Source organism: Dendrobates tinctorius, unplaced genomic scaffold (assembly GCF_039654945.1).
Source record: "Dendrobates tinctorius isolate UK_male_01 unplaced genomic scaffold, ASM3965494v1 ptg000030l, whole genome shotgun sequence".
Lineage (NCBI taxonomy): Eukaryota > Metazoa > Chordata > Amphibia > Anura > Dendrobatidae > Dendrobates > Dendrobates tinctorius.
This window is the reverse complement of record NW_027361698.1, coordinates 10,584,395-10,612,374: the sequence shown is the minus strand read 5'-3', so window position 1 is coordinate 10,612,374 and position 27,980 is coordinate 10,584,395. Positions and strand designations below refer to the sequence as shown.

The 27,980-nt window shown below is 45.1% G+C and overlaps 1 long non-coding RNA gene across 1 annotated transcript; it reads right to left on the bottom strand.

Annotated features, from left to right (window-relative positions):
• Positions 1-68: 68 nt before the first annotated feature.
• Positions 69-24,124, bottom strand: LOC141086120 (uncharacterized). The gene is made up of 2 exons (XR_012231512.1): positions 23,715-24,124; positions 69-809 (listed from the first exon to the last, which is right to left on the bottom strand). It is a non-coding gene; the product is annotated as an uncharacterized lncRNA (long non-coding RNA).
• Between the last annotated feature and the right edge of the window lie 3,856 nt (positions 24,125-27,980).

Genomic DNA, 27,980 nt, shown 5'->3' with positions numbered 1-27,980 from the left:
AATGTATGAGGTCCATGATCTGCAAAGTAAACCTTTATACACTTGAAGACATTCACTGACACGCCATATAACAGAATATTGCTATATTTTCATAAAGAGCCATCCATACATCAGATTCAAACATCTTTGGTCATTTAACAGTGCGAGGCTAAAAAACAAACACGAGCCATTAGTCAGAAGTCTGGTGGGCACATCATTTTTGAGGCTAGTTAACTTATAGTAAGAGTACATTGTGTACATTGTGTAACACTTGACTTAGGAAAGGGCCTATAATATGCTGTGCAAGTGTTTTATTATGTTGCTATTACAATAAGTTGTGCCAGGTTTTGGTTTACATTATGTGATAATTTGGTCCTGGTTGCTTGAACAGTCCTTAAGTCATGTCAACCTTTAAACACACTGAACTAAGAAACCTGTCCATTTTACTGAGAAAGGCCCAGGATCAGGATCCTCTCTACACTTGATTCGTTTGCCTTCACCATCACTTGTGAATTCACGCTCTTCACAACCACAAGATTTCAAGAAAAATGACGACATCAATAGGATTTGAAGGGAAGCGTGAATCACAGATTTCTTGATGTTGTGATTTAGTACAATTAGATTACAAAATATGACTTAAGAAAATAAATACATAAAAAATTTGGAAAAATAAGCAATTCTTGGATGGAGAAGCCAGTTTCCCAAAGTCTGCATTTTCAGTTATGCGAATCTTGTAGAAATCAGGATCATAGGAACTTCTGACAGTTCATGTTCTTCTCAGAGCGGCAGCAAACCAGAAGTCCACCCATCTAGGAGAGTTCCTGAGCATCCTGCACAAACACAATAATACAAACCCATCAGTAAGAAATTACCTACATCGCCACATTAGGAATCCAAATTAAGGAGCCAGCCTAAATGAACTTCCATTTTCAGCTGCAAAATCAGTTTAGCTTGTTTCTCAGGACTCAGGCGTTAGCTGATGAGAGCACTACTCATCATTCAACACCTGCTCTTGCTGACAGCATCAAGAGCAGACGAGGCTGATGAGAGTATTCACCAGCCGACACCTGTGCAATAAAGAAATAAAAAGGCGTTGGATCCCATCTGTTTTTGATAACCAGAGCATGTAAAGCTGACAGCTGTGGGCTGCAAACCTCAGCTGTCTGCTTTATATTGGCTGGTTATCAAAAATACAGGGGTCCCCATGTCATATTTTTTAAATTAAGATTAGTGTGGGGGAACCCCCCCATTTTTGACAACCAGCCAAGATAAAGCAAACAGCTGGGGGCATTCTCAAACTGGGACAGGGCATGGATATTGGCCCTCCTCAGCCTAAAAATAGCAGTCCGCAACCTCCCCAGAAAAGACCCATCTATTAGACTTTGCCCGGCTCTTCCCACTTGCGATGGCAAGTGGGGTAATATTTGTGGGGTTGCTGTTAGCTTTGTAATATGAGCCGACATGAAGCCTACAAGTTAGTAATGGATAGTCATATTACGAAAAATACACAGCCAGAATAAAGTTCTTTAATGGAAAGAAACAGACTTTTATTTGACAGGTTATCATTGGACAGGAATATGGTGTTTAATTATTTTTTGGCTATTACAGTGAGATATGGACATCAATGGATTATAGGCGGAAAGGTAAGCATAATTTTTTGTGAATAAATGGGTAAAAGGGTGGGGAGTTTTATCTCAGATAAAGGAGTCTGTCTTTATTTCAATCAAAAAGGACTTTATTCTGGCTGTGTATTTTTTACAATGTGACTATGGCGTCAGTGATGTGGGTGTTTTATAGACGCTTCTCCATTAACATGTGGGCTTGACGTCAGCTGACATTACAAAGCTAACCAACCCCACAAATATTACTCCACTTGCGAATGAACCAGCACAAGTGGGAAGAGAGAAGCAAAGCATCAGAATTGGCGCATCTAAGGGTATGTCACCACGGTCAGTAAACGTACAGCCGCAGTGTCCAATTTGCAGCAGTCAGTTGTTACAGCATAGTGGATGGGATTTTATGAAATCCCATCTCCACTATGCGTGCAGGGATGCCTACGGCTTCTCTGCGTATACGCACATGCGTCAAGTCTATCTAGACCGCACCAAGTGCTCAGTCTCTGCAAGATAAATATCACAGTGCAATGTATAGGATATGGTGATTCCACATGGAGCGGACATGTGCTGAGTCCAAAGCGCTGCCTGTTACAGCCTGTGGAAACATACCCTTACAGATAAGCCTTTTCTGGGGTGCCTGCAGGCTATGTTTATGCTGGGGAGGGCCAATATCAATGGCCCCTTCCTAGTCTGAGAATACCAGCTCCCAGCTCTAGCTCGGCTGCTTGTCAAAAATAAAAGGGGGGAGGCAGTTTTTTTTCATTTAAAAATATAGTTCGGGGACTCCTATTTTTGATAACCAGCCAATATAAAGCCAAGAGCTGGGGGTTGCAGACAGCAGCTGTGAGCTTTACCTGCGCTGGTTATCAAAAACAATTATAATTTTTTTTAGTTATTTATTGCACAGGCATCGGCTGATGAATGCTCTCATCATGAACGAGAGCAAATGTAGGATGAAAGTAGTACTCATCAGCCGATACCTGTGACCGGTGGTAACCTTTTTACCACCAGTCACAGCTGCTGGCTCACATGCTGTCATCTGACAGAGTGGGATCCGCAGCGCTGTTTCCTGCTCTGTCATGCAGATGACAGGATGAGAAACAATGAATATTTAGGCTCTACATTCATCTCAAAAGGGGTCCGGGATATATTACCGTTTTGGTTCACGAACCAAGTTTTTTTTTTTTTTTTTTTTTTAAATGTTTGGCAGAACCCGAACAACCACTGGTTCACATATCACTAGTCAGGATAAACCTAGGATAAAACAAGTGTGAACAGGACTTAAAAAAAGGTTATAAATATAGTCTCCACCCACTCCAGCTATGCAGCATGTGCAGAGGCTTAAGTCATGGGTGATTGCATTATGACTCCATGGACAAGACAGTAAACAGTATAAGGATTTATTCACACATCAGAATTTATGATCAGTATTTCATCAGTGTTTGTATGCCAATACCAGAAGGATCTCCAAAACACAGAACAGGTGTCAATTACAGATGGGCGAACCTTTACAGTAAAGTTCGGCATCCATACTGAATACAAACTGTGCTTCTGCGCAGGCATACTTATCTGCCCTGTTGAGGGAAGAGCAAAGTACTGCAGCGCGCAGGTGCTCTATGACCTTTTCCGGCACCTGCGCACTGCAGTACTTTGCTCTGCCCTCAACAGGACAGATAAGTACGCTTGCGCAGGAGCGTGATGCCAGGGAGACTGTGTGGATGATGCAGGGTTGTGTCATCCACAAGAAGCAAGCATGAGGACGGCGATCATAAGAAGATGGGAGGCGCCGGACCAAGACCAGTGGCACCCATCGGACCGGACCGCCCCGCCAGTGAGTATAATAAAACTTTGTTCCCTTTAACTACAGTACAGACCAAAAGTTTGGACACACCGTCTCATTCAAAGAGTTTTCTTTATTTTCATGACTATGAAAATTGTAGATACACTCTGAAGGCATCAAAATTATGAATTAACACATGTGGAATTATATAATTAGCAAAAAAGTGTGACACCTGAAAATATGTCTTATATTCTAGGTTCTTCAAATTAGCCACCTTTTGCTTTGATTACCGCTTTGCACACTCTTGATGAGCGTCAAGAGGTAGTCACGGGAAATGGTCTTCCAACAGTCTTGAAGGAGTTCCCAGAGATGCTTAGCACTTGTTGGCCCTTTTGCCTTTACTCTGTGGTCCAGCTCACCCCAAACCATCTCGATTGGGTTCAGGTCTGGTGACTGTGGAGGCCAGGTCATCTGGCGAAGCACCCCATCAATTCTCCTTCTTGGTCAAATAGCCCTTACACAGCCTGGAGGTGTGTTTGGGGTCATTTTCCTGTTGAAAAAAAATAAATGATGGTCCAACTAAATGCAAACCGGATGGAATAGCATGCCGCTGCAAGATGCTGTGGTATCCATACTGGTTCAGTATGCCTCCAATTTTGAATAAATCCCCCACAGTGTCACCAGCAAAGCACCCCCACACCGCCTCCTCCATGCTTCACGGATTTCCACTGGTCTAATGTCCATTCCTTGTGTTCTTTAGCCCAAACAAGTCTCTTCTGCTTGTTGCCTGTCCTTAGCAGAGGTTTCCTAGCAGCTATTTTACCATGAAGGCCTGCTGCACAAAGTCTCTTCTTAACAGTTGTTGTAGAGATGTGTCTGCTGCTAGAACTCTGTGTGGCATTGAACTGGTCTCTAATCTGAGCTGCTGTTATCCTGTGATTTCTGAGGCTGGTGACTCGGATGAACTTATCCTCCGCAGCAGAGGTGACTCTTGGTCTTCCTTTCCTGGGGCGGTCCTCATGTGGGCCAGTTTCTTTGTAGCGCTTGATGGTTTTTGCCACTGCACTTGGGGACACTTGCAAGGTTTTCCCAATTTTTCGGACAGACTGACCTTCATTTCTTAAAGTAATGATGGCCACTCGTTTTTCTTTACTTAGAATTTGTATTATGGCAAGAAAAAAGCAGCTAACAGTCTATTTAGTAGGACTATCAGCTGTGTATCCACCAGACTTCTGCACAACTGATGGTCCCAACCCCATTTATAAGGCAAGAAATCCCACTTATTAAACCTGAAAGGACACACCTGTGAAGTGAAAACCATTTCCGGTGACTACCTTTTGAAGCTCATCAAGAGAATGCCAAGAGTGTGCTAAGCAGTAATCACAGCAAAAGGTGGCTACTTTGAAGAACCTAGAATATAAGACACACCGTATTTTCAGTTTCACACGTTTTTGTTAATCATATAATTCCACATGTGTAAATTCATAGTTTTGATGCCGTCAGAGTTTATCTACAATTTTCATAGTCATGAAAATAAAGAAAACTCTTTGAATGAGAAGGTGTGTCCAAACTTTTGGTCTGTACTGTATATGAGTTAGCTGTTTGAACATATCCAAGACTAAAGATCAGCTATATGGCTAGGTCACACAGGATTCCTGGCCACATTACCTTTATACCCATGCCAACAAAGAACTCATTCATTTTGTACGTTAAAAGGGGTATTACCATATCCAAGAACCTATCCCAATATGTATTAGGAATAGTAGTAATAATAACAGCAAATCCCTTCAATTAGAAATATAGTATAGTTCTTTTGCTTTGTTATGACACTTATCCAATGTGCAGGGCATTACAGTAGCTGAGGTATCCATGGTTACGACCACTAACAGCCAATTGTCACTAAGATCGGTATACAGTCATGGCCAAAAGTTTAGAGAATGACACAAATATTATATTTTCACATGATCTGCTGCCCTCTGGTTTTTATGTGTGTTTGTCAGATGTTTTTATCACATACAGAAATATAATTTCAATCATATTATGAGTAACAAAAGGTTATATTGACAGTTAGAATGAGTTAATGCAGCAAGTCAATATTTGCAGTGTTGACCCTTCTTCAGGACTTCATCAATTCTCCCTGGCATGCTCTCAATCAACTTCTGGATCAAATCCTGACTGATAGCAGTCCATTCTTGCAAAATCAATGCTTTTATTTTGTCTGAATTTGAAGGTTTTTGTTTGTCCACCCGTCTCTTGATGATTGACCACAAGTTCTCAATGGGATTAAGATCTGGGGAGTTTCCAGGCCATGGTCCCAAAATCTCTATGTTTTGTTCCCTGAACCATTTAGTTATCACCTTTGCTTTATGGCAAGGTGCTCCATCATGTTGAAAAAGGCATTGTTGATCGCCAAACTGCTCTTGGAGGACATTCTGGTACCATTCTTTATTCATGGCTGTGTTTTTAGGCAAGACAGAGAGAGCCCATTCCCTTGGCTGAGAAGCAACCCCACACATGAATGGTTTCAGGATGCTTGACAGTTGGCATGAGACAAGACTGGTGGTAGCACTCACCTGGTCTTCTCCGAATAAGCCGTTTTCCAGATGTCCCAAACAATCGAAAAGGGGATTCATCAGAGAAAATGACTTTACCCCAGTCCTCAGCAGTCCACTCCCTGTACCTCTTGCAGAATATCAGTCTGTCCATGATGTTTTTTCTGGAGAGAAGTGGCTTCTTTGCTGCCCTCCTTGAGACCAGGCCTTGCTCCAAGAGTCTCCGCCTCACACCTGCCTGCTGCCATTCCTGAGCAAGCTCTGCACTGCTGGTAGCCCGATCCCGCAGGTGAAACATTTTTAAGAGACGGTCCTGGCGCTTGCTGGTCTTTCTTGGGCGCCCTGGAGCCTTTTTGCCAACAAGGGAACCTCTCTCCTTGAAGTTCTTGATGATGCGATAGATTGCTGACTGAGGTGCAATCTTTCTAGCTGCGATACTCTTCCCTGTTAGGCCATTTTTGTGCAGTGCAATGATGACTGCACATTTTTCTTTAGAGATAACCATGGTTAACAGAAGAGAAACAATGATGCCAAGCACCAGCCTCCTTTTAAAGTGTCCAGTGGTGTCATTCTTACTTAATCATGACAGATTGATCTCCAGCCCTGTCCTCATCAACACCCACACCTGTGTTACTGGAGCAATCACTGAAACGATGTTAGCTGGTCCTTTTAAGCCAGGGCTGCAATGATGTTGAAATGTGTTTTGGGGGATAAAGTTAATTTTCTAGGCAAATATTGGCTTTGCAAGTAATTGCTGTTAAGCTGATCACTCTTTATAACATTCTGGAGTATATGCAAATTGCCATTAGAAAAAAATGAAGCAGTAGACTTTGTAAAAATTAATATTTGTGTCATTCTCTAAACTTTTGGCCATGACTGTATATGGTACAACCAAAGTACTATAATGCCTGCACATGAGATAAGTCTCCAGGTCCAGATGAATTACACCCCAGAGTACTGAAGGAGATAGCAGAAGAAATTTTTGAACCCCTCTCCATAATTTTTGAAAATTCTTGGAGAACAGGAGAAGTGCCAGAAGACTGGAGAAGAGCAAATGTTGTTCCTGTCCTCAAAAAGGGGAAGAAGGTGGACCCAGGCAACTATAGGCCGGTGAGTCTGACTTCTATACCAGGAAAGATCTTTGAACAAATTATTAAACATGTATGTCAGTACCTGGATAAGAATGAAGTGATTAAATAGTCAGCATGGGTTTGTAACTAATAAGTCATGTCAGACTAACTTAATTTCCTTCTATGACGGAATCACTGATTGGGTGGATCAAGGAAATGCTGTAGATATAATATATCTTGACTTCAGCAAAGCATTTGACAAAGTCTCTCATACAATCCTTATTGAAAAAATGACTAAGTATGGATTGGCAAGGCAACTGTTAGGTGGATTCATAACTGGCTTAGTGATCGGACCCAAAGAGTGGTCGTAAATGGCTGCACATCCAGTTGGAAGAATGTCTCAAGTGGGGTACCACAGGGCTCTGTCCTGGGCCCTGTATTGTTCAACATCTTTATCAACGATTTAGATGAAGGAATTGAGGGTAAACTGATTAAATTTGCTGATGACACAAAGCTAGGAGGGATAGCTAATACTAGAGAAGAGAGAGAGAGGATTCAAAAAGATATAAACTGGAGAAGTGGGCAGCAACTAACAGAATGGTTTTTAACAGGGAGAAATGCAAAGTACTACATCTGGGCAATAAAAATGAAAAAAGCATATACAGAATGGGAGGAATAGGCCTAAGCAACAGCACATGTGAAAAAGATTTGGGTATACTAATAGATCACAGACTGAATATGAGTCAACAGTGTGATGCAGCAGCAAAAAAGGCAAATGCAATTCTAGGATGTATTAACAGAAGAATACAGTCTAGATCACATGAAGTCATTATTTCCCTCTACTCCTCTTTGGTCAGACCTCATCTGGAATATTGTGTCCAGTTTTGGGCACCACATTTTAAAAAAGACATCAACAAACTGGAGCAAGTTCAGAAAAGAGCGAACAGAATGGTGACCGGTCTGCAAACCCTGTCTTATGAGGAAAGGTTGCAGGATTTGGGAATGTTTAGTTTGCAAAAGAGAAGACTGAGAGGAGACTTAATAGCTGTCTACAAATATCTAAAGGGCTGTCACATTGTAGAAGGATCAACTTTATTCTCATTTGCACAAGGAAAGACTAGAAGCAATGGGATGAAACTGAATGGGAGGAGACACAGATTAGATATTAGAAAAAACTTTTTGACAGTTAGAGTGATCAATGAGTGGAACAGGCTGCCACGAGAAGTGGTGAGTTCTCCTTTCACCTTGAGAAGTGGTGAAAGTCTTAAAACAGAGGCTGGACAGACATCTGACTGGGATGATTTAGCGAATCCTGCTTTGAGCAGGGGGTTGGACCAGATGGCCCAGGAGGTCCCTTCCAACTCTATGATTCTATGTAGCTTATCAGGAGAAATATATATTTCTAATTGGAGGTATTTGCTAATATTTTTATTACTACACCTACTACATGTAGTAAATTAGAGATAACAATACCCCTTTAACACCTTCATGAACTTAGACGTATCCATACGTCCAGGTCGGCTGATACTTACCTTTGGCATATAGATACATCCTGGCCATTTTGCGCACACAGGAGCTGTACACAAATATTATAAAAAGAACAAAAACAATAAAAGTGCACATATTTGGTAACACCGCATCTGTAACAACCCAACCTATAAAACTGTCCCACTAGTTAACCCCTTTAGTGAACACTCTAAAAAACAAACAAAAAAAACCCACACAAAGCTTTATCATCACACCGCAGAACAAAAAATAGAATAAAACACAAACAAAAGACAAATGTAAATAAAAGTGGTATCGCAGAAAACGTCTTCTCCCGCAAAAAAAAAAAAAAAATTATTATAAAGCTGACACAGCTCCAACACCAGAGGAAAAAAAAAAAAGCTATAGATCTCAAAATAAAGTGATGCAAAAATTATTTTTTCTGTAAAATAGTTTTTATTGTGCAAAAGCACAAAAACAATAAAAATTTATACATGTGGCGTCGCTGTAATCATACTGACCCAAAGAATAAAGCTGACTAAATTTTACCACCTGCAGAGAGGCATAAAAAAAAAAATAATTCTCAATTGCTGGTTTGTTTATTCTGCCTCCCAAAATTCAGAATAGAAAGGGATAAAAAAATATATATATATATATATATATATATATATATATATATATATATATATATATATATATATATATATAGTGATGAGCGCGAAAATGGTACCAATAAAAACGTCAACTCGTCCCACAAAAAACAAGCCCTCACATGACTGTCGGCAGAAATACATTATTATAGCTCTCAAGTGTGTGACAGCAAACAAACATAAGAACCCAATATAAATCATGGATCGCTTTATTTGCACCGACTCGAAGAATAAAGTCACCTAATCACATACCTCACGAGGAACGGCGTAAAAAAATAAAACAATTCTTCACCTGCTGTTGATTTTTTTTTTTCCATTCTGCCTCCCCAAGATCGCAGTAAGGTTGGGGTCCCATTAGCATATGGCATCCTATGATTCTCTCATGCGAGAGTATCGGATGCGATATAATAATGAAACTGGGCTCCTGCCCTACTCCAAGTGGGAGACGAGTGTCAGTGCTATGTGCCCTAATCAGGGCTGTGGAGTCGGTAAGCCAAACCTGCGACTCAGACTCCTCAATTTCCCTTACACCGACTCCGACTCCACGACTCCGACTCCCACACATATTGCTTATATTTAAGTGAAAAATTTATTGTAGTACAATGTGAACCTCAGACATTTAATCATTTTTATGATCCAATAATCAAGATATTTAGATAAAACAGAATATATATTGGTGTACTACCCGGTTTTCATTCTTTTTGGTACAGATACGATATGGATAGACAGATATGGATAAATGGATATATAGATAGAGCAGATTTCTAATCTGCTTTTGCTATTGAAAACATTATCTATGAGCTCAAAAACCTTTCAGGTGATGCAGTTTTTTAAAAAGATGATCAGCTTTTGCAGCTGAAAAACGTATCCTCAAAAAACACAGGAAAAACTCTGTGCGTGAATGTAGCCTTAGATCAGGAATAGAACAGTCATTTCTAGGACATTTCATAACTTTCCCAAACTCCTATAAAAAAATATTCAGCACATCCTGCATTGAATTACTATAACCAATTTATTATATATTTTAGGAGTCGGAGTCGGTCCATTTTATACCGACTCCAACTCCGACTCCACCAAAATGAGCACCGACTCCGACTCCACGACTCCGACTCCACAGCCCTGGCCCTAATCATCTCACATGAGAGGATTGCAGCACAGCTGCAGAGGAGACGGAGAAAGTAGTTTCTCCATCTCCTCTGCTGACAAAGTCGGCAGGAATTGCACTGCACTCAGGTGATATCCGAGTGCAATGTGATGCTTCACGGACCCATAGATTTATATGGGGGCATGCGATCCGATTTTCAGATGCACTTGCAGAATGCTGCAATTGTTTTTGCATGCCGAATCCGCATGAGAAAATCGCAGGTGTGAGCTGCACCATTGAGAAATAACGGGGCGAGTGCAAGCCGATTTATCTGCTTGCACTCGTCTGATTGCATCGCAAGAGGGAATGAGTCCTAAGGCTCGGCACATTTATCCTGCGCTCTACGCTGAGTGTTTACACCGGGGTTTCCGTGTAAATCTCTGAAATAGGTGATTCAGACGGACCCTACAGCAGAAGATCCTCTATAATGAAGAAGATGGAGCCACTGGATGCCGATTGAACCAGACAGGCCTAAATGCATCTGCACTAATACAGGGTGCAGCGGACCCAAGTAAAATGGCAGGTGCACGGGTGCAATAATACCAAATTAATCAGCCAGCCTACAATCAGGGATTGGCCGTGTGGCATACCAGTGCAGAAAAAATAATCCGCATGTGGCAGTGTTCACACGTCTGGTTTTTTCCTGAATTTTGTGGAGGATTTTTCCCTCTTTTTGTTAGAGTAGGACTGGCAAGTGAAATGACCTTTGACGCAGTTTGCCAGCTTCCGTATTAAGGCCTTAATATCAACCAATACCTTACATATATTGATATGTTTTTGTGCACTTTATATTTCTTTCAGGGTGTAGTTGGGCCCAAATGGTTCTGTAAACTGTGGCCTCTGTTCACACGGGATGCATTCTAGTTGGCACTGGGCAGCCCCCCTATATGGTGTTACTAAGAGGTTGTGAGCCAGAAGCCCTGCATTCCCTGTGTGAACACTGCCACATGCGGATTATTTTTTCTGCACTGGTGTACCACACGGCCAATCCCTGATTGTAGGCTGGCTGTTTCATTAGGTATTATTGCACCTGTGCAGCTGCCATTTTACTTGGGTCCGCTACACCCTGTATTAGTGCAGATGCATTTAGGCCAGTCTGGTTTTTTCCTGAATTTTGTGGAGGATTTTTTCCTCTTTTTGAGGTTCTCATACTGGATGCCGACTGACCTGTGATTGGCCGGTGTCCATCTTCTTATTAGGAGTGTGCAAAAGCGTGGTTGGCCACAGTTTTGTGCACCTCTGAAAAAAAGGACACAGCTGAACAAAGGCCAGACAAAGTCCAGACTAAAGGGTCTTTTACACATAGCGATATCGCTAAAGCGTCACCAATTTTGTGACGCAACAGCGATATCGCTAGCGATCTCACTTTGTATGACACGTACCTGCGACTGGCCCCCCCGCTGGATATCGCTGATCGCGCTCGAACGGCTTGGGCCATTTTTTCATCGTTGGCGCTGACTAGCGATGCATGGACGCAGGCGGAAGTAGTCATCATCGCAGCGGTGTGACAGGTAAGAGCAATCGCTGACGGATCTCTTATCGCTGCTGCGTCGCTGGTGAGATCTGCCTGTGTGGCAGCTCACTAGCGACCATTTAGCGATGCACCAGCGATCCTGACTGGGTCGTATCTTTGTTGGACTCAGGATCGCTGGTGCATCGCTAAATGTAACGGGACCCTAACTCTGCTGCCTCGTTATAGTGAATGGATCCCTTGGGGGTTTCATCTGAATTACATCACTCTGAGATTTAAAGGGAAACCCCCATGCATGTGCTCAGCATAGAGCACCAGATAAATAGTCCAAATTGTTATGTTAAATGTTCCCAATAAAAGCTTCAACTAAATCCACAAAAAAAGTCCCCACTCAGGTCCATCATGTTAACAGAAATATAGGGGACTTTCACATTACTGGTCGCACAAAGGCTCTGGAAGAGTGAAATGGCTCCTCACCGCCCAGAAGAAATTCAGCAAATTCTGTGCTCCTAAATCCAAATGCCTCCTCCCTTCTGAATCCCAGTGTGACTAAACCACAGCTAGTGTCCACAAGTTTGGCATTTCTGTACTGATGACTGCCCGCCTAACTTATGGGTGCACGAGCTGGGCATGACGTACTTGTCACTGCTGCTTGTTTCTGGAAAACAACCATGGAGTCAAAGTCGTCACTACACTTGTAGATAACTAGGGTTTATAAACTTCTTGAATGTAATTTTGAGCGCCTTGAGGGGTGCAGTTTGTAGGCTGTGTGCCCACGTAGCGATTTTTAAGCGTTTTTCCCGCGATTTTCGGCGCGAAAACGTTTAAAAATCGTGTACAGAACACCCCCCATGCATTCCCACGGCATTCCGCACATGCTGTGCTAATGCTGCGCGGCGGAATCGCATCGCGGAAAAAAATCGCAGCATGCTCATTCTTTTGTGCGGAATCGCAAAGAATTGCCGCGATTCCGCACCCATAGGAATGCATGAGAATCGCCTACTTCCCGCATGTGGCTATGCCCACCATGCGGGAAGTTAAGCGTCTCATGTGCGGTTGGTACCCACGGTGTGGAGGAGAGGAGACTGTCCTCCAGGCCCTGGGCACCATACCCCTGTAAACAAAGAATAAAAAAAATCGGGGTATATTTACCTTCCGGCGTCCCGCGCTGCATTCCCGGCCTAAGCGTTCCCAGTAATGCCTTGCGGCAAGGCCCTGTAATGACGTGGTCTCGCGAGATCGCTATAGCAACGCGAGACTACGTCATCACAGGTCTCGCAAGGCATTACTGGGAACGCTGTGGCCCGGGAATGCAGCGCGGGACGCCGAAAGGTAAATATACCCCGATTTTTTTATTTTTTTTTTAGCATTTTAACATCCTATCTTTTACTATTGATGCCGCATAGGCGGCCTCAATAGTAAAAAGCTGGTCACACTTGTCAAACACTATGTTTGACGAGTGTGACCAACCTGTCAATCACTTTCCAAGCGATGCTTCAAATCGCTTGGAAAGTGCTTGAATATCGCACGAGAAAATCGCGGCAAAATCGCGATCATAATCGCGGTAAAATCGCGCGGAAAAAACAGCGCGATTTCTGGGAAGGAGTCCGGTTTTTAGTGAGCGTTTTAAAACGCTACGTGGGCACATAGCCTTAGAATGGTGTCATTTTTTGACATTGTCATATAATATGATATAACTGATTTAACCCCCTTTCTGTCATGTGACGTACTATCCCGTTCATGTGCCCTGGGACTTAATTCCCAGGGACGGTATAGTACGTCACAGCGATCAGCGGCGCCCACGTGGTGAGTGCCGCTGATCTGTCACAGTGATCTGTTCATGACAGGTATGTCCCCCTGGGACAATGTAATAAAGTAAAAAAAAAAAAAGTGTAAAAATAAAAAAAAAAACCGCTAAATAAGTGTAAAAAATAAATATTCCCTAATAAATTCATCAATAAAAGTACACATATTTGGTATCGCCGCGTCCGTAACGACCCGCTCTATAAAACTGTCCCACTAGTTAACCCCTTTAGCGAACCCCTTAAAAAATAAAAAAACTAAACAAAAAATGATTTATCATACCGCCAAACATAAAGTGCAATAACGCGCGATCAAAAAGACGCATATAAATATCCATGGTACCGCTGAAAACGTCATCTTGTCCCGCAAAAAACAAGTCGCCATACAGCATCATCAGCAAAAAAATAAAAAAAAGTTATAGCTCGCAGAATAAAGCGATGCAAAAATAGGTATTAGACCTACCGGTAATGATGTTTCCAGGAGTCCATCCTGACAGCACCATGGAGGACGTCCTCCTCCTCCTTACAGGGACAGGAAGCACACGAGAGGTTAAAGGTCACGTCCCACCTCCTCTCCCTCAGTGATTTAACAAGTACCGCAAGGTGGATGATGCTAGTAACAGTTTAATGAAACAATCATATTACAGCATATGACATATCAAAATACAACATAGCATAACATAACAGGGAGGGAAGTACCCGTGCTGTCAGGATGGACTCCTGGAAACATCATTACCGGTAGGTCTAATACCTATTTTCCAGGACGTCCACCTGACAGCACCATGGAGAGTACCAAAGCACCTCCTCAGGGTGGGATTACCGCCTGGAGAACTTTTCTTCCGAATGCGGTCTGCTGACCAGCCAACACGTCAAGCTTGTAGTGCTTGCAGAATGTATTCAGATTGGCCCAGGTTGCTGCTCTACAGATTTGGTCAACCGATGCCCCCGCCCGTTCGGCCCATGAGGCTGATACCGCCCTCGTAGAGTGGGCTTTTATGGACCCTGGCGGGCTAACGCCTTCGGCTTGGTAGGCGTCAGAGATTACTGAGGTAATCCAGCGCGCGATAGACGCCTTAGAGGCCTTCTTCCCCTTATTTTTACCCCCAAAAAGGATGAACAAGTTTGGGTCAATGCGCCAGCTATTGGTGGCTTCTAGATAGTCTAGCACCGCGCGCCTCACATCCAGCGAGTGAAGACGCTGTTCTTTTTTATTACGGGGATTGTCGCAGAACGATGGTAACACTACCTCCTGGTTTAGATTCTTTGAGGAGACTACCTTCGGGGTAAATGCCGGGTCTAACCTTAGGATTATACTATCCCCTCTTATCTGTAGATATGGGTCCTTAGTGGACAGGGCCTGGATCTCCCCTATCCTTTTGGCCGTGGTAATGGCTACTAGGAAGGCCGTTCTACGGGTGAGGGCAGAGATGGTTATTTTCTCCCCTAGAGCATAGTGGTCTGTACAGAGGGACCTGAGTACCAGACCCAGATCCCACGGCGGGGTGAGCTGCCTAATCGTGGGACGCAGGCGCTGCGTGGTCTTTATAAATCTTATTACCCAGGGATGAGCAGCTAGCTGGTAATCGAAGAAGGCGCTTAAGGCTGAAACCTGGACTTTTAGCGTGCTAGGCTTAAGGCCTTTATTAAAACCTGCCTGCAAAAAACTTAGTATGCTAGGGAGGTCAGGGGTGCCTGCCACGAGATCGGACCTGCCACCCTCCAGACAGAATCTTTTCCATATCTTCCTATAGATTGCGGATGTCACCGGTTTCCTACTGGCCAGTAGGGTGGATATGACCTGGTCCGACAATCCCTTTGTCTTCAGGATGTCCCTCTCAGGATCCAGGCCGATAGATGAAGTCTTGCTGGGTTTGGATGGTAGATCGGGCCCTGGTGGATGATGTCCTTCCACAGGGGTAGCTCGACCGGATTTCCGACTGCCATGGCTCCTAGAAGGGGAAACTAGCTTCTCTTCGGCCAGTATGGAGCGATCAACATCACTCGTGCGTGGTCCTCGCGTATTTTCCTGAGCACTGCCGGTATAAGGGCCAGTGGCGGGAATGCGTAGGAGAGGGATTCTCCCCAGGTCTGACTCAGGGCATCCACGCCTTCTGGGTGGTCCGTCGGATTCAGGGAATAGAATCTGGGGACCTTCGAATTCTTTCGGCTTGCAAAGATATCTATACTGGGGGTCCCCCAACGCTGACAAAGATGGTTGAAGATCTCTTCGTTCAGTTCCCATTCTGTCGGGCGAATCCGTTGTCTGCTCAAGTAGTCTGCTACTTCGTTCTGGGAACCCTCTAGGTGTACTGCGGTCACTGATCGGACTGTTCTTTCTGCCCAAGCGAATATTTTTCCTGCTAGGTCCTGTAGTGGTTGATGTCTGGGCCCTCCCTGGTGCTTCAGGAATGCCACTGTCGTCATATTGTCGGATAGTATACGGACATGACGATTCTCTAGTATCGACTGGTTCCGCCGTAGCGCTTCCCAGACCGCGTAGAGTTCTCTGAAATTGGAGGATCTGGTCTTGATGTCTACTGGCCATCTCCCCTGGAAGATTTTCCCTTCTATGTGGGCTCCCCAACCCCACACACTGGCGTCCGTGGTGACTACCACGTATGGAGAGGCTGTCCAAAATACGCCCACCTGAAGGTTTCTGGACCGTGTCCACCACCGAAGGGACTCTCTTACTCGTTCTGGCAGCCTTAGGGGTCTGTCTAGCGACTTCTGTCCCACCTCGCAAGGATCTCTTTCTGCAGTGATCTTGAGTAGAATTGGGCCCATCGGACGCACTGGATGCAGGCCGTCATGAGGCCCAGGACCTCCATTGCCTCTCTTATGGAGCACTGACGTCTCAACAGGTCTCTGGTTTTGGTCTGAATAGTCCTCTGCTTCTGTTCGGACAGCCAGGATATTCTGTCGGTTGAGTCTAGGAGGACCCCGAGAAATATTTTCCTGGTTTCTGGCCTGATGTTCGACTTCTCCCAATTGATCACCCATCCAAGGAACTCCATTACCGTAGTTGCTCGGTTTCTGTCGCGAACGAGCGCTTCCCTGGATCTTGCCACCAGTAGGAAGTCGTCTAAATAGGGTATGATCACGATACCCTGATCTCTCAGGTAGGCCACTACTTCTCCCACCAGCTTTGTAAAGATTCTGGGAGCTGAGGCCAACCCGAATGGAAGACACTGGAACTGGAAGTGGCAGGTCCGGGTTGGTAAACTGACCGCAAACCTTAGCAGTCTCTGGGATGAGGGATGGATAGGGACCTGGTAGTAGGCCTTCTTTAGGTCTAGGGTGCACATGACGGCGTCCCGATCTATCAGGAGGGTTGCGGATCGGACCGATTCCATCCGGAATCTCTTGTACTTGACCCAGGCATTTAGTGGTTTCAGGTTTATGATGGTACGGGCCTCGCCAGATGGTTTTGTGATCGAGAACAGGGACGAATAGTACCCTTTCCCTCTTTCTGACGGGGGAACTGGTACTATGACCTTTGATTTTACCATGTCCTGTAGATCCGTCCACATTGCGGAGTCCTCCAGGACGACAGTGGGGGTAATATATCTTTCGGGAGGAGGTGAATAAAGCTCTATATTGTATCCCTCCGCGATGGTTCTGAGGACCCACTGATTGTGGGTGACTCGGGACCAGTTTGCTGCGAAGTGGCGAAGTCTCCCCCCAATACCTATGGCGTCATTGCCTCCTCGATCTAGAGGTTGATGTGAGGTTGTCCCTCCCGGTCTGGCTGAAGGAGCCCTTATAGGAGCCTCTACTGGACCTTGCCCGACCCCTGAACTCGGTCTGCCTCCTAGAAAAGGAGCCTCTCCGAAAGGACTGGGGTTGTCTGGGTTTTTCCTCCGGGAATCCCTTCTTTTTATAGGACACCAGCTCTAGAATGTTATCTAGGGCTGGCCCGAATACACTCAGGCCCGAGAAGGGGATGGCGCATAGCTTAGTTTTTGAAGCGTTGTCCCCCGACCAGGATTTGAGCCAGACTGCTCTTCGGGCCGCGTTGGAGAGGGAGCTGTTTCTGGCTGCAAATCTTACCGATTCGGCCGACGTATCTGATAGGAACGCCGTAGCCGATTTCATGAGCGGAAGGGATGCTAGGATGTCTGATCTAGGGGTCTTGTTGGTTAGGTGTTCTTCCAACTGCCCCATCCACAAAAACATAGACCTGGCCACCGAGGTGGCTGCTATGTTGGCCCTAATAAGAGCCGCCGACGTCTCCCATGCTCTTTTTAATAAGACGTCTAACTTTCTATCCAACGGGTCTCGAAGACCTGATGAGTCCTCGAATGGGATAGCCGTCTTTTTGGTAACTTTAGCGACTGGGACATCTATTTTAGGAATTTCTTCCCATGCCCGGGTTTCCTCAGGATCAAAAGGCAGTCTGCTTCTAAAGTCTCGGGAGAGTGTCAGTCGACGCTCTGCCTCCTTCCACTCCTCCTGGACCATCGTTTTGATGTGTTCACTTACAGGGAACACTACCTGTCTCCGGGCCACCAGTCCTCCGAACATTAAGTCCTGCCTGGACTGTGGTTTAGGGACCTCCTCTATCTGCATAGTATTTCTGACTGCTTGGACCAACTCGTCCGTGTCCTCCAGTCTGAATAGGTATTTCCTGCTCTGATCTTGTCTATCCCCCCGGATCTCGCCTTCTTCTTCCTGATCCGAATCCCGGAATTCGGACTCCTCACTAGGGCTTTCTTCCGACTCTGGGTCCGCTTCCCACCTTGGACGTTTGCGACTCGGCCCTGGGCTGGGGGACTGACGCCGTGCGAGGCTGGATGTAGAGGCCCGAACTTCCTCCCTTATCAGCGATCTCATTTCGGCTAGGAGGGATGGCTGTTCCTCGCCTACGACCCTTGAGGTACAGGGTCCGCATAGGGTCTTGTCAGCTTTACCCTGCATACTGGGCATCTGACCGATTTGGAGGTGGCCTTTGCCGGGTCCTTCGCCCCCGAGGGGGATTCTGTCGGGGCTCCCTTCTCCTAATAATACAGAAGGGGCACCTACTCAGATCTGGGTTGGGGTAATGGGTGGGAGAGGGTGGTCTGCGCTATGCGCACTTACCCCTCCGCCTGCTGGAGCGACCCCTTCCATCCTGGCGCGGTCCGCAGGGCGCTATGGACCTCCGAAACGTGCTCCCTGGATCTCCAGAAGCGCGCTCTGTGCCTTAGGAGCGCGCGCTGTGGACCCCGGAGGCGAGCGCTGTGTGGCTTCAGTGGCGAGCGCTGTGGCTTCCGTAGCGAGCGCTGTCTGGCCTCAGCAGCGAGCGCTGGGATTCAAAGGCCGGTGTCTGACGTCACCGGATGTGACGCGCGGCCTCTCGCGCTAGGCCGCCTCCTCCACTTCCTGCTCTGCGCGTGACTATGGCGGCCTCCTCCGGCCAGCCGCCGTGGGGAGCCAACCCCCATCCATATGCGGCGGACTGCCACTCCGGCCTCTTCGCCTGCTATGGCGGACTGCGGAGGCCTCATTCCTGCCTCCCAGCGCCGGCTGCGCCAGTCGTCCGTCGGTGCCCGCCCGGCCAGCCGCCTGCGGGGAGCCGACCATCACCTGCCATGGCGGTGAGTTTTTGGAGCCGAGAGCCTCTCATAGGGAGGAACGGCTCCCTCCAGGAGCGTCGTCCTGCTCCTGGCCTTTGGGGCAGAGGGACTCCCCACTGGAGAGTTTCGGCCCCGGGACCTCTTGACAGGGGAAGGCTTGGACTAGCCGTACGATCCCCTGAGCCCCTCCGGTAAGCTTCTCGTGTGTCCCTCCGTGCAGGGACAGGAAAAACACTGAGGGAGAGGAGGTGGGACGTGACCTTTAACCTCTCGTGTGCTTCCTGTCCCTGTAAGGAGGAGGAGGACGTCCTCCATGGTGCTGTCAGGTGGACGTCCTGGAAAATAATTATTTTTTACATAAAGTTGTTTTCATTGCATAAAAGCGGCAAAACATAAAAAAACAACCTAAATGAGGTATCGCTGTAACCGTACTGACCCGAAGAATAAAACCGCTTTATCAATTTTACTGCAGGCGGAACGGTGTAAACGCACCCCCCAAAAGAAATTCATGAAACGCTGTTCATTCTGCGTCCCAAAAATCGGAATAAAAAGCGATTAAAAGATGTCATGTGCCTGAAAATGATACCAATAAAAACGTCAACTCGTCCCGCAAAAAATGAGACCTAATATGACTCGGTGGGTCAAAATATGGAAAAATTATAGCTCTCAATATGTGGTGATGCAAAAACTATTTTTACAATAAAAAGCGTCTTTTAGCGTGCGACAGCTGCCAAACATAAAAACCGCCATAAATAGTAAATCAAACCCCCTGTTATCACCCCCTTAGTTAGGGAAAAATAATAAAATTAAAAGAAAATGTACTTATTTCCATTTTCCTATTAGGGTTATGGGTGTGTTGGGGTTAGGGTTGGAGTTAGGCTGTGTGCATACGCTGCGGATTCATCCGCGCGGATTTTGTAAAATCTGCAGGTGAAACCGCAGGTCAAAAGGCCTGCGGTTTTACCTGCGGATTGCTCTGCGGTTTTGCCCTGCGGTTTTTCATCTCCTCAAATGGAGGAGATGGCAAACCGCAGCAGAATCCGCAGAAAGAATTGACATGTCAATTCTTTCTGCGGATTGAAAACTGCAGATAATCCGCGTGGAAAATTCCGCACCGTCTGCATTGCGTTTTTTGATTCCCATAGGGAATCATTGTACTGTACACCGCAGCAGAAACTGCTGCGGGCCCGCAGCGGCCGAAACCGCTGCGGAACCGCAGCAAAATCCGCAGCGTGTGCACACAGCCTTAGAATTGGGGGTTTCCACAGTTTGGGCACATCAGGTGCTCTCCAAATGCAACATGGCATCTGATCTCAATTCCAGCCAATTCTGCGTTGAAAAGGTCTGCTCCTTCCCTTCCAAGCTCTGCCATGCACCCAAACAGTGTTTTACCCCCACATATAGGATATCAGCCTTCTCAGGACAAATTGCAAAACAACTTTTGGGGTCCAATTTCTCCTGTTACCCTTAGGAAAATAAAAAAATTGGGGGCAAAAATATCATTTTTGTGGAAAAAATTTTTTATTTTCACGCCCGGGCGTTATAAACTTCTGTGAAGCACTGGGGGGTTCAAAGTGCTCACACTTATCTAGGTAAATTCCTTGGGGGGGGGGTTTAGTTTCCAAAATGGTGTCATTTGTTGGAGGGGGGGGGTTCACTGTTTTGGTACATCAGGGGCTTTCCAAACGCGACATGGTGTCCGATCTCAATTCCAGCCAAAAACGTCAAATTACGCTTCTTCCCTTCCGAGCTCTGCCATGCGCCCAAATAGTGGTTTACCCCCACATGTGGGGTATCAGCGTACTCAGGACAAATTGCGCAATAACTTTTAGGGCCCTGTTACCCTTGGAAAAATAAGAATTGAGGGTGAAAAGCTCGTTTTTGTGGAAAAAATATGATTTTTTTTAATTGTACGGCTGTATGTTATAAACTTCTGTGAAGACCTTGTGGGTTCAAAGTTCTCACCACATATCTAGACAAGTTCCTTGGGGGGGGGTCTAGTTTCCAAAACGGGGTCACTTGTAGGGGGTTTCCACTGTTTAGGTACATCAGGGGCTCTCCAAACGTGACATGGCGTCCGATCTGAATTCCAGCCAATTTTGCACTGAAAGTCAAACGGCGCTCCTTCCCTTCTAAGCTCTGCCATGCGCCGAAACAGTGGTTCCCCCCCACATATCAGGTATCAGTGTACTCAGGACAAACTACACAATAACTTTTGCAGTCCAATTTCTCCTGTTACCCTTGGTAAAATAAAAAAAAAAAATTCTCTGATTTAAGGGCATAAAAACTCAAAGTTGGAAAATTGTGAAATTTAAAAAATTTTCGCCAAATTTCCGTTTTTTTCACAAATAAACGCAACCACTAACATGAAGTACAATATGTCACGAGAAAACAATGTCAGAATCACCAGGATCCATGGAAGCGTTTCAGAGTTATTACCTCATAAAGGGACAGTGGTCAGAATTGTAAAAATTGGCCCGGTCATGAACGTGCAAACCACCCTTGGGGGTAAAGGGTATCAAAAATAAAAGTTTGAAAATTGAAATGTTTTTAAAATGATCACCAAATTTCCATTTATTTGTATAAAAAAAAAAAAAAAAAAAACACGTTATAGCGAATAAATTTTATGTCAGGTGAAAATCTCAGAATCGGTGGGATCCATGGTAGCGTTCCGGAGTTATTACCTCATAAAGTGACAGTGGTCAGAATTGTAAAAATTGGCCTGGTCAGGAAGGTGAAAACAGTGTTTGGGGTGAAGGGGTTATTTTTCTGTACCCCTCTGTTCTGAAGTTATGACCCAAATTCTCCCTCCAACCAACTACGCGTGTACCATGGAACGTCCCTTCGGATGCAGTTAGCGTCAGAGAAAAAAAAAACATGCACCATCCTCACTGGGAAGCGCAATGTTAGAATAGAGGGAGACAGAAGAAAAGGAATCGGGAACAGCAGCGACAAAAGGGGCTCCGCACCAATCACATATCCACAGAGGGCCTCAGGAAATAATGAGGAATGGACACAGGCACAATGAGGGACCAGGTATGGGCCCCAATATCCACAGAGGGCATCAGGAAATGAGGAATAGACACAGGCACAACGAGGGACCAGGTATGGGCTCCAATATCCACAGAGGGCATCAGGAAATAATGAGGAATGGACACAGGCACAATGAGGGACCAGGGATGGGCCCCAATATCCACAGAGGGCATCAGGAAATAATGAGGAATGGACACAGGCACAATGAGGGATCAGGTATGGGCCCCAATATCCACAGAGGGCATCAGGAAATGAGGAAAGGACACAGGCACAATGAGGGACCAGGTATAGGCTCCAATATCCACAGAGGGCATCAGGAAATAATGAGGAATGGACACAGGCACAATGAGGGACCAGGTATGGGCCCCAATATCCACAGAGGGCATCAGGAAATAATGAGGAATGGACACAGGCACAATGAGGGATCAGGTATGGGCCCCAATATCCACAGAGGGCATCAGGAAATGAGGAAAGGACACAGGCACAATGAGGGACCAGGTAAGGGCCCCCAATATCCACAGAGGGCCTCAGGAAATGAGGAAAGGACACAGGCACAACGATGGACCAGGTATGGGCTCCAATATCCACAGAGGGCATCAGGAAATGAGGAATGGACACAGGCACAACGAGGGACCAGGTATGGGCCCCAATATCCACAGAGGACCTCAGGAAATGAGGAATGGACACAGGCACAATGAGGGACCAGGTATGGGCCCCAATATCCACAGAGGGCCTCAGGAAATAATGAGGAATGGACACAGGCACAACGAGGGACCAGGTATGGGCCCCAATATCCACAGAGGGCCTCAGGAAATAATGAGGAATGGACACAGGCACAACGAGGGACCAGGTATGGGCCCCAATATCTACAGAGGACCTCAGGAAATAATGAGGAATGGACACAGGCACAACGAGGGACCAGGTATGGGCCCCAATATCCACAGAGGGCCTCAGGAAATAATGAGGAATGGACACAGGCACAACGAGGGACCAGGTATGGGCCCCAATATCCACAGAGGGCCTCAGGAAATAATGAGGAATGGACACAGGCACAACGAGGGACCAGGTATGGGCCCCAATATCCACAGAGGGCCTCAGGAAATAATGAGGAATGGACACAGGCACAACGAGGGACCAGGTATGGGACCCAATATCCACAGAGGACCTCAGGAAATAATGAGGAATGGACACAAGCACAACGAGGGACCAGGTATGGGCCCCAATATCCACAGAGGACCTCAGGAAATAATGAGGAATGGACACAGGCACAACGAGGGACCAGGTATGGGCCCCAATATCCACAGAGGGCCTCAGGAAATAATGAGGAATGGACACAGGCACAACGAGGGACCAGGTATGGGCCCCAATATCCACAGAGGGCCTCAGGAAATAATCAGGGACAAGGTATGAGCCCCAATAGCCACAGGGCTCGGGAGAGGCTGGAAAGGTCTACACAGTATATGATACAGAAGGGGCATCTCCACACAAGACCACCAGCTCATGATCACCTCATCTTATGGGTGGTCTCAGTGCTTCCACCAGTCTCTGTAGTGCTGTATGCTGGGGCCAATACTCACGGGCTCAGGGCAGCAGGTAGATGAACACCAGTAACACCAGGTCAAACAGGAAAAAGATCCAGAGATCGAACCAGTAGGAGTGGTGAGACAGAGTCTGCAGGCAGCCGTGCGCCTCTCTCCTCCGCGCCGCCAGCTCTGCCGGCACCTTTCCTGCTCCGCCGTGGCCCTCCGGCTGTGCCCGCTGCCTAGCTTCCATGCTGCGCACAGTGCCGGTGTCTCACGGTACTTGAGCGAGGAGAGCGGTCAGGGAGCGCTGGTCATGTGACAGGAAGTACAAGAGCAGTCACATGACAGGAAGCTGTGACGTCACCTCTACGGTAACACGGGGAGTTGGGTTGGTGCTGTGAGCGGCGTCACCTCAGGGAGGGAGGCGACCATGTGTGTTGTCACCATGGACACCAAGAGTTCAGCTGGGCCGGAAGCTGTAGGCATGCAGAGGTTGTTATGACACTTTATGTTACCAGAACGCGATACCCAGCAGCCGTGATTACTGTACATATAGTGATAACCAGCAGCCGTGATTACTGTACATATAGTGATACCCAGCAGCCGTGATTACTGTACATATAGTGATAATCAGCAGCCGTGATTACTGTACATATAGTGATAATCAGCAGCCGTGATTACTGTACATATAGTGATACCCAGCAGCCGTGATTACTGTACATATAGTGATACCCAGCAGCCGTGATTACTGTACATATAGTGATAATCAGCAGCCGTGATTACTGTACATATAGTGATAACCAGCAGCCGTGATTACTGTACATATAGTGATACCCAGCAGCCGTGATTACTGTACATATAGTGATAACCAGCAGCCGTGATTACTGTACATATAGTGATAATCAGCAGCCGTGATTACTGTACATATAGTGATACCCAGCAGCCGTGATTACTGTACATATAGTGATAACCAGCAGCCGTGATTACTGTACATATAGTGATAATCAGCAGCCGTGATTACTGTACATATAGTGATAATCAGCAGCCGTGATTACTGTACATATAGTGATAATCAGCAGCCGTGATTACTGTACATATAGTGATAACCAGTAGCCATGATTACTGTACATATAGTGATAACCAGCAGCCATGATTACTGTACATTTAGTGATAATCAGCAGCCATGATTACTGTACATATAGTGATAATCAGCAGCCGTGATTAATGTACATATAGTGATAATCAGCAGCCGTGATTACTGTACATATAGTGATAATCAGCAGCCGTGATTACTGTACATATAGTGATAACCAGTAGCCATGATTACTGTACATATAGTGATAACCAGCAGCCATGATTACTGTACATTTAGTGATAATCAGCAGCCATGATTACTGTACATATAGTGATACCCAGCAGCCGTGATTACTGATAGTGAAAATCAGTAGCCGTGATTAATGTACACATAGTGATAATTAGCAGCCGTGATTAATGTACATATAGCGATAATCAGCAGCCGTGATTAATGTACATATAGTGATAATCAGCAGCCGTGATTACTGTACATATAGTGATAATCAGCAGCCGTGATTACTGTACATATAGTGATAACCAGCAGCCGTGATTACTGTACATATAGTGATAATCAGCAGCCGTGATTACTGTACATATAGTGATAATCAGCAGCCGTGATTACTGTACATATAGTGATACCCAGCAGCCGTGATTACTGTACATATAGTGATACCCAGCAGCCGTGATTACTGTACATATAGTGATAACCAGCAGCCGTGATTACTGTACATATAGTGATACCCAGCAGCCTTGATTACTGATAGTGAAAATCAGTAGCCGTGATTAATGTACACATAGTGATAATTAGCAGCCGTGATTAATGTACATATAGCGATAATCAGCAGCCGTGATTAATGTACATATAGTGATAATCAGCAGCCGTGATTACTGTACATATAGTGATAATCAGCAGCCGTGATTACTGTACATATAGTGATAACCAGCAGCCATGATTACTGTACATATAGTGATAATCAGCAGCCGTAATTACTGTACATATAGTGATACCCAGCAGCCGTGATTACTGTACATATAGTGATAATCAGCAGCCGTGATTAATGTACATATAGTGATAACCAGCAGCCGTGATTACTGTACATATAGTGATAACCAGCAGCCATGATTACTGTACATATAGTGATAATCAGCAGCCGTGATTACTGTACATATAGTGATAACCAGCAGCCGTGATTACTGTACATATAGTGATACCCAGCAGCCGTGATTACTGTACATATAGTGATAACCAGCAGCCGTGATTACTGTACATATAGTGATACCCAGCAGCCGTGATTACTGTACATTTAGTGATAACCAGCAGCCGTGATTACTGTACATATAGTGATACCTAGCAGCCGTGATTACTGTACATGTAGTGATACCCAGCAGCCTTGATTAATGTACATATAGTGATAATCAGCAGCCGTGATTAATGTACATATAGCGATAATCAGCAGCCGTGATTACTGTACATATAGTGATAATCAGCAGCTGTGATTACTGTACATATAGTAATAATCAGCAGACGTGATTACTGTACATATAGTGATAACCAGCAGCCATGATTACTGTACATATAGTGATCAGCAGCCGTGATTACTGTACATATAGTGATACCCAGCAGCCGTGATTACTGTACATATAGTGATACCCAGCAGCCGTGATTACTGTACATATAGTGATAACCAGCAGCCATGATTACTGTACATATAGTGATAATCAGCAGCCATGATTACTGTACATGTAGTGATAATCAGCAGCCACGATTAATGTACATATAGTGATAATCAGCAGCCACGATTAATGTACATATACTGATAATCAGCAGCCGTGATTACTGTACATATAGTGATACCCAGCAGCTGTGATTACTGATAGTGAAAATCAGTAGCCGTGATTAATGTACATATAGTGATAATTAGCAGCCGTGATTAATGTACATATAGCGATAATCAGCAGCCGTGATTAATGTACATATAGTAATAACCAGCAGCCATGATTACTGTACATATAGTGATACCCAGCAGCCTTGATTAATGTTCATATAGTGATAATCAGCAGCCGTGATTACTGTACATATAGTAATAATCAGCAGCCGAGATTACTGTACATATAGTAATAATCAGCAGCCGTGATTACTGTACATATAGTGATAATCAGCAGCCGTGATTACTGTACATATAGTGATAATTAGCAGCTGTGATTACTGTACATATAGTAATAATCAGCAGCCGTGATTACTGTACATATAGTGATAATCAGCAGCCATGATTACTGTACATATAGTAATAACCAGCAGCCGTGATTAATGTACATATAGTGATACCCAGCAGCCGTGATTAATGTACATGTAATGATAACCAGCAGCCGTGATTACTGTACATATAGTGATAATCAGCAGCCTTGATTAATGTACATATAGTGATACCCAGCAGCCGTGATTGCTGTACATATAGTGATAATCAGCAGCCATGATTACTGTACATATAGTGATAATCAGCAGCTGTGATTAATGTACATAGTGATAATCAGCAGTCGTGATTAATGTGCATATAGTGATAATCAGCAGCCGTGATTACTGTACATATAGTAATAACCAGCAGTCATGATTACTGTACATATAGTGATACCCAGCAGCCGTGATTGCTGTACATATAGTGATAATCAGCAGCCATGATTACTGTACATATAGTGATAATCAGCAGCTGTGATTAATGTACATAGTGATAATCAGCAGTCGTGATTAATGTGCATATAGTGATAATCAGCAGCCGTGATTACTGTACATATAGTAATAACCAGCAGCCATGATTACTGTACATATAGTGATACCCAGCAGCCTTGATTAATGTACATATAGTGATAATCAGCAGCCGTGATTAATGTACATATGGTGATAATCAGCAGCCATGATTAATGTACATATAGTGATAATCAACAGCCATGATTACTGTACATATAGTGATAATCAGCAGCTGTGATTACTGTACATATAGTAATAATCAGCAGCCGTGATTACTGTATATATAGTGATAACCAACAACCGTGATTACTGTACATATAGTGATACCCAGCAGCCATGATTACTGAACATATAGTGATAATCAGCAGCCGTGATTACTGTATATATAGTGATAATCAACAGCCATGATTACTGTACATATAGTGATAATCAGCAGTCGTGATTAATGTGCATATAGTGATAATCAGCAGCCATGATTAATGTATATATAGTGATAACCAACA